Source organism: Ischnura elegans, chromosome 12, assembly GCF_921293095.1.
Source record: "Ischnura elegans chromosome 12, ioIscEleg1.1, whole genome shotgun sequence".
Taxonomy (NCBI): Eukaryota; Metazoa; Arthropoda; class Insecta; order Odonata; family Coenagrionidae; genus Ischnura; species Ischnura elegans.
In genome coordinates, this window is record NC_060257.1 from 74,851,026 (window position 1) to 74,865,658 (window position 14,633).

General features: G+C 39.3%; 1 protein-coding gene across 1 annotated transcript in view; it reads left to right on the forward strand.

Annotated features, from left to right (window-relative positions):
* The window catches only part of LOC124169313 (fatty acid synthase-like), a 110,765-nt gene that overhangs the window by 41,950 nt on the left and 54,182 nt on the right, over positions 1 to 14,633 (forward strand). The window lies entirely within an intron of this gene.

The following is a 14,633-nucleotide window of genomic DNA, read 5'->3' on the forward strand; positions in this document are numbered from 1 at the left end:
ATCCGTTTGAAAAAAAAACTCATTGTATGCTTGTCTGTTAGGACGTTTTTTTAAAGCCGATTAAGAAGCAATCGAAGTAGCTAGGGAAATCGACCCCCTATAGGATGTAATGGGGCCTACTCTATGTAGTCTCCTCGCTCATAGCATTATTTGACGAATAGCGCCGCTAATTGGTAGTATCACATATATAATTGCAGAAAGGTGTTTTTTTTGTCAATCCGTATATGCTCCGGTGATACTGCACCTATAGTGAAAAATGAGGTATCATTCTGAACGTTGAATCACCGGCACCCGACGAAAAATACAATCTCAAATTTCGCTATTTACCCATTTATTTGACTTAAAAGTTACAATTTTTTCATTTCGATTACTCGCTTGAGGTACCAATATCGACTCCACACATTTTTTTATTCTGAACTTCAAAAAAAGGTTGAAAAACCGTTTAATTCAAAAAATAAACCTAAGAAGCCAAAAATATTTCTAAAAAATACATCTAAGTGAAAGTGCGAAATTTTCGTAAGGGTTTCCAAGTTTTATTTCGTTCGCGGATAAAACTTTCTGCGCTGCATGCAGTGAGCTAGCCGAGTACTCGAAGTGCGACCTTAACGAGTGAGAAGAAGCAACTCTCTTTCACTTTTTCGTCCGAGAAAACCGTATATTGTGCTCGCGGTCACCGTCATAGTGGAAACTATTATTTCCGACTTCCGCAGTTTTTCCGCGTGCTGAGAACTGATACTGGGTCAAGGGGCTGAACCGCGTTCCCCTTCGCGCGGAAGTCGACCGTTATGCAATATGCGCGATGCAGGAACCTTCCCCCAAACGCGGTCGTTACAAAAACACGTGTCATTCCTTCTTGAATCTCGAGAGGACTGAGGTTAACGAGAACTATTTCTATTTGAAAATTTTACGACCTAACAATAAGAATGAACGAAACAAGTAACTATAGTAGTAATCAGTTATTCTAGCTTCATAAATGGGACGCGTCAGCGGTCGCTGAACATTGCGCCTCCAGCCCTGGGTATAAAATAATGTTTAACCTAAGGGGACTGCATAGAAGAGGCCCAATTCCAACCCATTGAAGGCTGATTTCTGTTGACACTTACACAATTGTACGATATATGATACCAAGCTAGCAACCTGGGGACCTTAAGACATCTCGGGAAGTAGATGTATTAAGATGTTTAGATATTGCAAAGCGATTTTTCAAACCCGAAACATCTACATTGCAGAGATATTTTACTACATGAAACTACAGGCATTGTAAATTCGAGGTGGTATCACTGCAGCTCTCTCATCCATCTCGACAGAGTTTCCGAGTTTACAACCGAGTTTATCCCGTTCCAACGTGGGACTCCCGCGCGAAAAATTAATTTGCGTAAACATTTGCTTGATTTTCCCGCGTATCCAATGTGAATTCTTTCTTTTACTGTTACGGAGCGGAAACCGTTATTTTGGATTCTGAGAAATTTGAGTGGGTCACACTACTTTTTTCCTGAGATTCTTCTTCTCCGTTCCAAAATTTCTGCCTGGATTTTGTTCATTGCTGCGTCGACTGAACAGTCGTATCCACGCAATTCTTATATATTTCGCAATGACTGTTATACAGATCACTAGGATACGCTTCAAGCTGCATATATTTCTCGATTGGGCGGGCAGTTACTTTAGAATAAGAGAACAGTGGCGGATACAGATGGGGGGCGCAGGGGGCGCGCGCCCCCCCCTTGCGGGTCCGCCTGTTTTGCCGAACATTGCAAAACCACAATTGTAACTTTTTATATCATAAGATGGCATTGTCTTTTACATGTTTATAATCACTTTAAATAAAATTTTCATATACTTTGCTTGTGACTTGATCATCTTTTATTACGATAAAAGTAAAGACAACTCAAGATATGTTGCGCCCCCCCCCCCCATTGAGGTATTTCTGTATCCGCCACTGTAAGAGAAGGGGCTCTTCTACCCCCCGCATGCATGTATTTGTGATTTCATTCTACCAGTTGGAGGCTTTACACGATGCATTTGTTATGCACGTTCGTTCTCGTATCTGTTTTGCGAATACATTTCTCGTGTAAAATGTTGAGTGCAATGCATTCGCCCTGAAAATAATGATAGACTGTATCTAGTGCAATGGGCAGAGGAAAGAATCGTTTTTACTCCAGGCAAAGCTAACTCAAAACTCCGAAGCCACTTCATAGGATGTTTGGAATGCATTGTCTGGTAATAATTATATACGATAGAAAATACGAATGCTGTGAATTTTCAAAAATTAAAGGATACTTAATCGTTGTTGGAATTTCTTCAATTTAATGTAATTAATCTATATGGGTCTCAAGTTTCCATATAGGTTACGTCCCCCTCATGTCCTAATCCAATATCAAATGTGATTTTTATATCATTCAATCCGATGTGTTCTCACCCTGAAGTTAGAAATTGAAATGGGTGTATTCTTACTTTTATACACCGCCTCAATTTAAAAGTTATGAGTGAATCAATTTAGAAATTAAATTACGAATAATTTTCAAATTTTAAAAGAATTTCTCGGCGTAATCGCCGTCTCTACTTCAATCACAGAAACTAATAAATTTGGTAGAACCGTTCACAGCTGCAACTCACGTAATGCTCCTGCAAAACATTTTTACCTGTGCGTTTGAACCGCAGCCCAAGCGTAGAAGCACATTATATTTTTAGCGATAGTACGAGGGGCAGTGCAAATTCATTACAGAGTACGCTGAGAATACTTTTCAGACATTCTACCACGTAGCATTCAATTTTTTTTAGATTTTTTCGTATCCGGCTCTAGGAGCATAGTCATTATTATTGAGAGTCCCGGAGAAAATAAAATAGATCCCCCGTATATTATTTGTGGATAAAGATTATTTCTAAAGCTAAGTCTCCTTTTATTCTTGGTATAATGACTTCTTCGCTTCTACTTCCTCTTATGACTCATTCCATGGCCTCTTCCTCAACGCGATAAGAAATTTGTTTTGGAACGTAAAAAAATCTCTTTTCATTTCTCGGATCTGAAAATAAAAATAATTCGGCTAGTATATTTTTTTCGCTCGTCACGTAGTCAACGGCCGGGTGGAAAAAACTGGCAAGAGAGAAAGAAGATATCTCGTATGCTAAGCCAGGCGGGCCTTGCATCCTCCCCTCCCCCCTCTCCTCCCTCCAAGGCCACGACTGCAGCGCCTGGGAGACCGGCCGGCGCCGGCAGACGGGTGAAGCCCGAAATCGACGCGATGTTGGCTTCGCTACTTTAGCGCTGTGCTATCGACGTGTCGAGAAGTTCAAGGCGAGAAGCGTTGAAAAACGGCCATGTTGGTATTTAACGATATTTGCATGAATATTACAAAAGAGGATCCTCAAGTTTGCCTCTAAATGTGTTGTCACCCACCGCGCAATTAAATGGGTTTACAAAAGTCGCCACTCCCGTCGTTGACGGACGAAGTGATCAGAGATTCTCGGGGAAATAAGGTTTAATTAGGGGTTTTGACCGAAATGTATATATACATGACGATGTGACCTATCATATTCATAACTTTTCAATGCTATTCTTCGCTATTTCAAACATTTTTCTGCAAAATATTGGAAAATGTGGATCGCATTGCACTTATTATTATTATAGCGCCGCTGACATTTTTGAAACCCAATTAAAATGCGACCGAAGTGGCAACGTATATCAGCCTTTTGTGGGATGAAATCCTCCATGCAGCCCCCTTGCTCTGTGGCATCGACTCGTTGTGAAGTTCAAGGCGAGAAGCGTTGGAAAACTGCAATAAAGCCAACCGTATTCCTTGCGCCAAATTTTTTCGGAATATTATATAATCCCTTCGGAAAATTGTAACGCTCTGAAAATGTACACTTTTTGTGTTTCTCCGATTGAACATATAGCGCACACGAAGCGTACAGCATTAGATTTACGACTGTATGCAAAGAGCACGTGATTTTTCGTTAGTGTAGTGGCTTTCGGTGACAGTTTCAGGATGTGCAACTTACTAAAACTGTCTCCGCACCATTGCTAAACTTGTAGGAAGGGTAGATACAACAGATTTTATGTTCCATGAAGGCAATAATAATAACAGTAATAACTATAATTTTTCACTAGCATAAAGGTACTAATTCCGTAAAGGATGGCTCGTGAGACTTGCATTTATTCCTCAAAGTCAGAAAAAAATTCTAGCAATTATAGTTACTGAAGCGGTGCATCACTTGCTTCATGTGAGTACACTAAAGTATTTTGTTATATTTTCCGATGTATTTGCCTAATTTAACGAATTTAAATACAATTAGTTCTAAACTTAAGGCCTATTACACAGGCTTTTGGTATGTTACAATCCAAAGCCCCCCCCCCCTTCCTTGGGTATCCAGTTTACATTAGATAGAATGGTAATTTTGCTTGGAGCCCCACTACTGCTCGGAGGTTAACCCCCACTTAGTTCCCACCTTGTCCCTATCCTAGATCCGCCCCATTCAATGTCTAGCATGTTCTCATTACTATTCTTCTATTTCTAGAGAGTAGATCGCAGGAAAATGATTAATAAAGGTTTTTATAATTAAATTCAGGTAAACTTTGGTATGGTATTTGAAGTAGGCGACCGATAGCTTAGGTCATTTGCGCTATGAGGAAAGGGTTGGTAAGGAAGGGTGGAGAGAAATCCGGCGTCGGCATTAGCCTGCTCCTAATGAAAGACGCCAAGGGGACCACGGCTTAACGTCCCATCCGCCGGACGGAGTGTTGCCCTTGAAATATCCTCCACACAACACTCAAGCAGGGATCGGGCATTATCTGAAAGTTCTCTGCCACCGCCGGGATTTGAACCCGAGCCCATGGGATGGGAAGCCAACACTCTAGCCACCTCACCAACCCGACCCCAGGTAGACTTAGTAGTTCAACTACAATTGAGCGGTAATGCTACTGATTCCAATTTATTTCTAATTGATGAAGTAGCTACTAGTCTGATACCTCGCAGGAGGAAGCTATTGCAGACCGCTTAATGTTCACACACGTGACATTTTTATAATTTTTCTTATTCGTTTCCAGACCCTGGTGATGTGATGTGAGACCTAGATGATGGTATCGTGTCACCGTCGTGTGTCACGCGCAATTTTTACCTGACGAAGATATCGTTCCCACATTGAGGGTAGACAAAGATAGGCTACTTACTCATTAGTTTGCAAAGTACTGCGGTGGATTTTGATTGGGTCTCGTTAAGGTTTGTCTGAATGTTACCAGTTAGTTATCAGTGTCAGTGACCCTTGTTTTTTTATACAAGAAATTTTCGCTGCAAAAACAGCCGATAAAATTTCCTGTTTTATAAAACCGGGTATAATTAAGAAATTAAAAGATACGCATAATAAATTTCGACAGAATCTCAAAAACAACCAGTGATGGAAAATCATTTACATATATCCATTTTAATGATGCAAGTTCCTGACAAACGTAATGGTTGCTTATTATCATTTAATTAGCGTTGATATTCAGGGAAATATGCATCCAAATCGGCAGTAATGTTACAAGAGGGATTCACGCATACCCGCCGTAAAAGTAACACTTGGCAAAATAAAATCATTAAATTAAAAATAATTTACATAATTTCGCCTGTTTATGTATTGGTCAAGAATTAAACGGAAGAATTGTTAGCACGAAAATAGATGGATGAGTAAGTCACCATAGTTCTTAAAATATCATATCATGATTTCAATGAAATAAGAATTTTGAAATCGGGTATATCCTGCAAGTCAGCTATCATTCTCCAGTGCTGTTTAGTATAAGAAATGAGTAATCAAAGTATTTGTAGAGGAAATCACCGTGGTGTAGACAACTTAACTTAAGTTGTAACATTTTCTTGTACCGAAATGTTACATCTTAGGAAGTACTGAGCTGAAACTTTTCAATTTGACAAACATATAGATAATTGATGAAAACAGTTCACTTTATACTCGCTAAAATTTCAAGATTAGTGCATCTGATTTAAACGAGTCACGAGAATGAACCGGTCAATCGAGAATGATGCATTCCCTTACGCTGATATAACTCCTTTGCTTTTATTTTGGTGTCCTCTCAAAAGAATTCAAATTCAATAGTCGAAAAACAATTTCATATCCCTCCCTTTACATATTTCAACAGAGCTTTCACAGTCACCTGCAAGAAACCCCTCCCGTGAGAAACCCTGTCACAATGTTAAATAAAATTAAAATTTTACTACCCCCTACGACACTGAAAGCCAATATCATGTTACTATCGCCGCTGGTTACCAGCTGGTGGCGGCAACAAAGCAAGGTCGTCGGTGGGACACATTACTCCATCTCTCTGCCAAGCATCAAACTACTACCGTCTTGGAGGTCGGGTCAATGCCTTGCTATCGCTCATTAGTTCGATCACGCCATCAAGTATTCACGGCCTTCGCAAGGTGCATCCGGAAGAGAACCACTCGGCCGTGACATTGCCGAAAAACAAGATTTAAGTAAAAGTATCCTATGCACCAGGGGCGGATCCAGGATTTTTTTTGGGGGGGGGGACAAGAAAGGCCGTGTCCAGGATTTTGTTCTGGGGGGGGGGGGGGGGGTACAAGGATACCTCGTAATGCAAAACGAATGCAATGATAATAGGACTTTATTAAAATCTTCCATATTTTTAAGGTTCTGGAGGGGGGTACGTGCCCCCCCCCTAGATCCGCCTATGCTATGCACCCCGTGTTTCATGGTAAAAGGAAGAAAACAGAATCATGGATGTTAATTTACAGCTGTGCTGTGTGATAAAGGCAATTTGCAGGATTATTATAAAAGAATGGTGTATGGTTTTGCACATAATTTAAATGGAAACCGAATTGCTTAAAGTTTATGCATTATTTATTTTTCGTATTTTTCGTCTCTAACAGTATATTTACATGTCTAATAAATTTCAAGAAGTGCGACCTTAGTCGTTTTACAAGAGATAAACTTAGCATCGACATTAATCTACTCCTGAAATGCCGACTTCCTACCTATTGGTTCCGAGTTCAAATCCCGGTTGTGGCAGAGATGTTTCTTACTTCTGCCAAATGCTAGATAGAGTGCCTTGAGGAGGGCACTACAAGCAAGGGCGTACCCAGGATCATAACAAGGGGGGGGGGGCAAGCCAAGGGATTTATGAGACTATTTCCTTGAAAAAATAGTTTTATCGTAGTTACATATCTTATACTAATATATATCTTTTTTGTGAGTTTAAAGAAAGTTTGTTGAATACTTTCGTTTCAAATCAGTACTGATTTTGCTTAAAGACTTTTGCGACTTTTGCTTCTAGGGGGGGCCCCTCGCTGGGTAAGCTCATGACTACAATTGCAGCTCTCCTTGCGTTAAATAGGACCTAAACCCTGGGCCCTTTTAGCACCTTTCGTTAGGAGTAGGCTAATTTCGATATTTGTTTTTTTTTCTAGTTAAGAGCGCACCTATTGAAATTTATTAATTATGCAATAAACAGTTTCAGACGAAAATTAAAAAAAAAGAAACAGTAGGTAATTCTCATCAAATTATTAATTCCAAAGAACGTTTACATTTCAGTCGTATTCAAAACTGCACCATTATTTTATGATAACCCCTTTCATAATAAAGGCTTGGTTTTAATGCGCTAAATTCAGACTGCCAACTGTCGTTATAAAGCATCTATATGGCTGCAAAATAGCGGCGAGCTGAGAAAAATTTCACGTCACATATGTTTTTATCTAATAATGAAATAAATAATGGCATTTATTAAAAAAAAAACCTTCTTTTACCGATTAAAATGTTTTGGATAAATCTCACTCGTTGCTGACAGTCCAGAATTATTTTATTTCTCCACCTGCGTAGAATGAGATCTTTTCTTTTTACGGTTAGCTCAAATCTGGTTTACTAAATAGAAAATGATACTTGGATTAGCAGTAGGAATTTTCATGTTAAATCATGGTCAATTTTCAATCAAAAAGGTCGCTTATCAGTTTGGAATTCATACTTTTATAAGTGTTCGATAGAGCATAGAATTAGTTACATATTTTTCGGCCTTCTTTATCGCACTTTAATCTGATAATATTGAGTCCTCTACCCTGAAAAATATTACCGTTATACGCGTGACGATAAGGTGACCTATGAATTTCTCGGTTATCGCGAACAATACAAATCCTCTATCCGTTCGTATGAGTTTTCTTAAATATCAGCGCGGATCTATCCGCAATGGATACCCAGCACCATCAGTCTTAATTTTGTGCCGGAATCGACTCAGCATTTCCGCAGGAACACATTAGCAATATAGCGTTCCGTTCGTATCGACCTCGGGGTTCCGACTTCCTTTCAACACGGGTTTCCGCTCCTTGTTGTTAGTTCATCGGAAAAGCACCTGCTTCGAATTCCTTGCTCATGCACATTACACGTGCATTCCGCGAAGTGTCATCACCCACATTCACGATACAGCCGCATTTTTACGAATTCAAATTCTCACATTTCGCATCTTATAGGGCAGGGCGGACAAGTTGAGAAATAATATGTATGTCAATCATATGAGGCATGAAATTCATATTGATGATTGATATACATGATAATTGGCGCGCGATAGGTGGAACCGAAATTGTTGAAAGGTGATAATAATAACGTTTTTATTCATCATATGTTTACTGATAACTATTCTGCGATATAGAGCACATTCTGTTCATCACGAGGCACATAGGACATAGAAAAAATTGAATAGTTACGTATAATTCTTTATAGTTACGCATACTCGTTGATAGACCAAGTTACTGATTGTATATTTGTGTAGTAACGGATTAGGGGACCAGGTTAGGGATCATTATAGTTGTGCTTCAAACATATCGATGGCTAAGTTCTACCAACACGTATCTCAAAAAATAGCAACTTTTGAGGAGAGGAAAAATAATATTGATTTTTTTAATTTGTACTCTGAAATTAAAACTGAAAAAGAAGCATTCATTTGCAAACAAATATTTGTTTTTTTGCTTGTATTTTACTTTTTTAAAGTTATTACACTTTGTTTAAGATACCTGTCTCAAATCGGCCGAATTTGAGTTACGATTTGTTAGAACTTAGCCATCGATATGTGAAATATAACTTTTATTGTCATAACTTTTTTCACAATAGTTAGTAAATTCGACGCAGTCACGCCTTAAACTAGTCAGTTTAACCGAAATAATGAAGTTAGGAAGGGATACAGTGGGATTCTGGGGGGCTCCTAACTGACAAAGAAATTCAGAAAATATTTGGAATAATGGTGTAACAGCCGAAACCGGTCATAGAATAGAAGTAAAAAAAATATTTTGTGGAAGTAACAAAGAGTCTGTTATTGATAACATGGAGCCCTTCCACCACGTGCAAGCTTCGGGTTTCCATTTAATTGACAAAGAAATTTTTGAGAGATATCGCTGTTAGTGAAAACCCCAAATAATGACCGCAACATCCGAAATCGGTCGCGAACCTATTCCGCACATTTGATGAGCGTCAAAAAGGATTGGAAAAAGGTTCACTAATCCGTGCGTTTGTATTCCGCTAATGACCAGTTGATGATTGTTCGTTTTGTGAAATGAAATCTCGGGAAGTGCGAATAAGTTAAAGATACGGGTTACTTACCCTTATGAGAACTTAGAGCTAGGGTCTTCAATCCGCGGCCCAAGGGCCGTATGCGGCTCGCTGTCTAATTTCTTGCGGCCCCTAGAGGCTACAGAAAATATTTTAACGCGCCACGCAATATAAAATGCGTATCGAAACACTCGTCAAATATGAAAAATGTCAAAAATCGCATTGATTTATTGAACTTTTTTTACCAATAAAGATTATTGCACTTTGAAATTATATGTTTTTTCATTTTTTTGATGTGGTGGTAAAGTGACAAGGAGTATCATGGCCCTCCGGACGATGTTTAATCGATTTTTGGCCCTTGCATTATAAAAAAGGTTGAAGACCCCTGCCTCGGAGTATGCCGGTTTATGGGATCCTCATTTGAGAGGCTAATTCAACGAGCTTGAGCACGTGCAGTAAGTTTTTGGTTTGGTCGGTTATCTCTAGTATATACCTCGAACAGATAAGAAACAACTTTTTCAGCAAAAAAATCAAGATTTTTCTGCCTGTAGGCACCAAATACGGATAGTGTTATTCAGGCTTAAACACGCTTGAGTGAAAGTAATAACGTAATGGACTTATCAATCCTGGACGATATCTTTGTTTTCACGTCACATCAATCCTGATAAAATGAGTCTAAACATTCATAATGCGACAATATGTTGCTTCGAATTCAACCAATGGCGTCAAATGAGACGTTAAGCTCGATGTTCCTAGTCTATCCACAAGCTCACATTATGTGTTCTTTTCAAATTCCATCTTGGTGAGAGATTGAGATATTATGACGTACGACGCATTGCTTATCGCGCCTTATTAATCATGGATTTTGCTACAGGGCAATCTCGTAGGATCATTCTGTATTTTCTAGAGGGCGCGACTTGACCGGAGGGAGCCTATTGGTCTTTGAAAGTGTGTCAATAAGGTTTGCTTGGCGATTAAGTGGGGCTTTGTTGGATAAAAGCGCGTGGTCGCCCTTTACAAATGAAGGGCACGCTCCAATTATTCCTGATAGTTCGTCGTTCTTGTCCGAGAGCACGACGTCATTTCTCAATATGAAAATATGTTATTACGTCACCGAGTGTGCGTCATAAAACTTAAAAGGTTTTGTTTTAATCAATTATTGAGACGCATGCAATGAAGGCAGGGTGAAAGGGCATTGGGTGTTTTACAGCTTGGCCTCCCATCTCAGATTCCCATCCTGTTGGAGACAAACATTTTCCTGACGTTGTCCTATTCCAGGTTGAATTCTATGCGGTGGGAGCTTGTATATGTACCACAGTCGGGCAGTTGAATGAGATGTTAAGCCGTGTTTCCACGAATGTTACAATAGAGTATCCTTAAGTTTGCCTCTAAATGTGTTATCACCCACCGCGCATTTAAATGGGTTTACAAAAGCCGCCACTCGCGTCGCTGACGGGCAAAGTGATCCGAGTAAAATAAGGTAAAATTAGGGATTTCAACCGAAAATTACGTTCGTAATGATGTTATTTATGAAATTCATGCTATTTCTCACAGTTACAAATACTATTGTGCAAAATATTAAAAAAGGGGGGGATCGTATTACACTCTTCATCGTGCTGCAGACATTTTTGAAAACTAATTAAAATGCGACCGAAGTGGAAACAGAAATGAACCTTGTGTGTGATGGAATTGAGCCACCTCAATGCTGTCACCTTGACCCTCGGTAGCTTTCGTTTGAAGAAGGCTGACACCGCGCCGGATTCCTCTCCTCTCATCCTTCTCTATCAGTCCCCTGTGGCGAAAACGAAGGAAACAATCGCCGTTCGCCTTGAATGTTTCCATACCGTATCTCACGGCTTAATACTTAAAAATGCCCCTGGCATTGCACTCGGCGAACTCTGCCCTCTATTTGTAGTGTGCTTAAACCATCCAGTATCTTCCAATCCATAAGGAGATAAAAGTTTGTTTCCTGATGTTGACTGAATAAAGTGGGCAAGAAATATACGAATGTCGCGAAAAAAATAGTTGACAATGTATTTTACACCCCTGCAAGGTTTAAACAGGAGCATACGAAAATCAAATAACGGGTATTAAAACCAAATAAAGATATAATTATAATAACCAAACCAAATACGAAAATATGAATTCAAAATTTAGTATAAAACAAATGAAAACCAAATTACTTCCATTAAATTACGGAGCTAAATGTGGTATGTTAGGATGATATTGTAGTGACATTTAGATAAAAGCCTTATTCTTCCATGAGAGCTAAACTCATTAAATATTATCGATAAAAAATAACGTTATAAAATAATAAAATACGGCCGAATAAGATACGGCTCGGTCAGTCCCCCAGTTGTGCGAGTAGGGATAGGATATCTTCCTCTACGCCAAGAAAATACTACGATGAGTTCCGCCTCGAGTATCAAGGCTATTCTCAGCTGCTTGCATTATCTCGCTGTGTTATCTCCGTCGCTATTGCGGAAGGAATCTCCCTTGACCGAATTTTTCAACGAAGCTGACGTTAACTGAGCCTAAAGACGTCATTAACGGAAGCAAGAGCCTCAGGAAAATGGGAATCAAAAATCGTTTGGCTAAAAATGTAGCAGCGGAAAACTCAAATGTTTAATGGAAGTAGTCAAATATATATGTAGTGGCTGGCTGGATATTATCGCGATAGGATGTTTTACCTCATACTCAGCCACTAACTTGAGTCCTTCAATCCCCACGATTGTTTGGGTAGGTAAGAGTGCCTGTCACGCACTAAGCTACGGAAGTGAGATTTTCAAGGTAAGGTGGCACTTTCTTTATCTGAAATACCTCGTTCCACCGTAATTTTTGCTTGGGAGTCTCCAAAGGCATCACCCTGAACGAGGAGATCTTCTTAATTTTCCTTTTCAAGTCAAAAAGCGTTCAATTACATTGCTGCCCGTGTACAGGAAAATTTACAGTAGTTTGTATAGCAATATAGGACATATTCATTGAGTGATGGAACTAAGAGCTTGTTGACGCCTGCTGTATATATAATAAAAACTCCGGAACACTTTCTACCGAGATGTAGAAAAATGAAACCCGGGTAGAGATTTTTTTGATACTTAGTGAACCTTAAAAAGTTTATTATTTTATTTTCCATTACCCACAAAAATTCCACATTTTTCATTTATTTTTATGTTTCAATCTTTCATAATATTCTCAAAGGAACACACGTTAAAGAAAAGCGTACTTTGACTCATTACTTACGGTATATTCTTTTGTTTTTGGCCGCAACAGCCAGCTGTGTGTTTAATTTAAGAGATGGCAACACCAACACTGGTTCTTACCAGAGGGGTGCCTATATTCCACCTTGTAAACACTCATGCTTGAGTAAGCTATTATAATTTCATGTACCATAATGTGGAATAAATATATATTATTATTATTATTGTCAGTATAAAATATTTATGAACGTAAAATGCATCCTTAATACAGGAATGGTGCAAATTACTTTAAATCCCCAATTCAACAGAATTTTTTTTCTTTAAATCTTTCAAAGGGGCATATCCATGTTATTGCTTCTCAGCTGTATTTGCCCTTTGGCGAGACTTCTCACGGCAGTAGCGCGTAATTAAAATTAATCATCCATCAAGTTATTTCCAATGAAGTGGGTTGCTTCAGCAATGCAGTTTGCTATGTAAGGCTATCATTTCCCCGAATTTAAAATTTTGGACGATATTTCAACCACAGATCGTTTAGTTGTTGAATAGAATTATTTTCTATATTGAATCATTAAGAAATAGAAATCAACGAGACCCTTCAACATCAAAGAAAAATTTGTCAAAGTCACAAAAACTTCATTTACCACCACTGACAGATAGTAGGGCATTTGCTAGTTTATTGTCGAAGCACGCATCGGGAATTTCATCAAGTGATGGTATAGCATTTATTTCCCTTAAAGCATTGCGCCCAAAGTTCTCAGCGAACCGTGAGAACAAAAATTTCCGCGGAAAAAAGTTCTTCATTTTCGGTCAGTAACACGTCGGTTGCTATGGCAAAGACGACAATTTCCGGCAGTGCCGTAACTATGGGGGGATGAGGGGATAGATCCCTCCCTAAGCCTCAGAGAAATTTAAAAAAATATTGAAAACTATTATCTAGTTTTGACAGATAATAACTGCATATGCTTAAAGTTAAATTTTTAGTTCCAAAATGATGTAAAAAATATTTCCAGGCTAGCCATTTTTCAAACCTTTTCCCGGACCGGTCGACACCTCCCCCACCCCCCAAAGCATATTCCTAGTTACGCCACTCGTTTCCGGTATATCCAACTAATTTCCACGGAGGGGGAAGACGTAGCCCGGTAGCTTAAGTGGCTAAAGCACTCGCCCGGAAATCGTGGGATTTGGGTTTGAATTCTGGTCAAAGCGAATGATTTTTTTTCTTTATGGAATTTTCGCACTAATTATACATTGCCGGTGACTCCGTAAAGTTTTCACGCTACTCCTGGTATACTTAAAAAAGAACCCCATATCCTTCCCTTGACGATAATTGATTGAGGCTGGTCGTGCGTTGATATAAATATAGAATGTCCTACAGAGGGGTTTGAAGGAAAGTCATTTAGCGATTAGCTCACGCCACTTCGCAAGGAGAGTCGCCAATGTAACGTCCCTCGTTATCTCGCTCCGACATAATTATCGTGAGAATGGCCTCGTGACCTCACCCTCCCACCCCCTTTTTGCATCCCCAACCCCCACACCGTTCCCACACCATTACTCCCCCCTCCTCTCAGCCGTTATCTACCACCCCAAAGGGAAAGATTCGTATCGCGGAACGATTTTACCATAGATCGACGTGAACCTCGACCTTTATCGACACGAACGGGGTATCATCATCAATCACTTCCACAGTGGTTCATCCCGCCTTTCCTATCGAAAAATTTCGCACACCTCCTGTTGAGAAGGTGAAGGGACGCCCAAGTTCAAAATACCGCTCCAAATGTAATTTTAATACAAAATACCTTTGACTTGGGTATTTTAAATAATATAAAAGTATAAAAATAACATTTTTATAAAAACCTCGTTTTGTTAAAAAGAAGAAAATAACTGCCTACGGCCCCGTAA